This window comes from Myotis brandtii, unplaced genomic scaffold (assembly GCF_000412655.1).
Source record: "Myotis brandtii unplaced genomic scaffold, ASM41265v1 scaffold532, whole genome shotgun sequence".
Lineage (NCBI taxonomy): Eukaryota > Metazoa > Chordata > Mammalia > Chiroptera > Vespertilionidae > Myotis > Myotis brandtii.
The window spans coordinates 108738-109773 of record NW_005369955.1 but is presented as its reverse complement, the minus strand read 5'-3'; positions in this window follow the sequence as shown (position 1 = coordinate 109773).

Sequence of the window (1036 nt, the reverse complement as noted above, 5' to 3'; positions counted from 1 at the left end):
GGGGACCCCTCTCCAGGCCCCTCGCGCTCCAGCCGCCCGGCCTGTCTGTGCGGGCCGTTCCTGCCCCCACCAGTGAGCCATTTTTTGTTCCTTTGGCTTTTATTCCCCCGTGGGCTCTGCTGGGGAGACAGAGCCAGGAGGGTGAGGGGCTGGGTTCAGGGAGCCCCCTAGCACACGGAACAGAACGCAGGCCCGAGACGGGCGGGGGGCAGATCGGCCACCCAGCCCCGGCCTCCATGTTAAAGGAGGGAGATCTGAGGTTGAGGGGCGTAGGCCAGGCCTCTCCCACCTCCCACCTCCCACCTCCCCCATGAAAGGAATGATGGTGTGGTCGCAGCACCCCTAGGCCCACTGCACCCCAAAACATTGATCTCCTCCCTCCCTCCCAGGCCAACAAAGACCCCTGTGCTGGGGGCTGACCAGCGCCAGGAACATCATGCGTGGCAGACGGGCGGAGCCTGGGCCTGTCCACCAGGGCCCCACGCACGCCCTGGTCACCGTGGAGGCTGCCTGTCCTCGGTGCCTCTGTTTATTCATTGACAACGGTACCACCGGTGCCGGTGTGGACTGGGAAGCCGCCGAAGCTGTCCCGAAGCCTCGGGAACCGGGAACCGGGAACCGGGAACCGCGCCCTGCACGGTCCAGACTCTGGTCCGGCAGCTCGGGGGTAAGATGGCCGGGGAGGGGCCAGGGGTGATGGGGTTCAGGGGGCGGAGGGACAGAGGGACGGAGGGACAGAGGGCGGAGGGACAGAGGGGCGGAGGGACAGAGGGACGGAGAGACAGAGGGGCGGAGGGACAGAGGGATGGAGGGACAGAGGGGCGGAGGGACGGAGAGACAGAGGGGCGGAGGGACAGGGAGGGCGTGTGGGGAGGCTGAGAGGCCTGGACACACAGGGCGAGCTGCGGGGGGCTGTTCGAGCTGCCGAGTTGGCAGTAATTGGCCCATCTTTGAGGTCATTTTCTCTTGGGCTCACTTTTGAGCATTTCGATGATTTCAGCCCATTTGTTCCTCGGGAAGTAAATTTGCAGCCCGT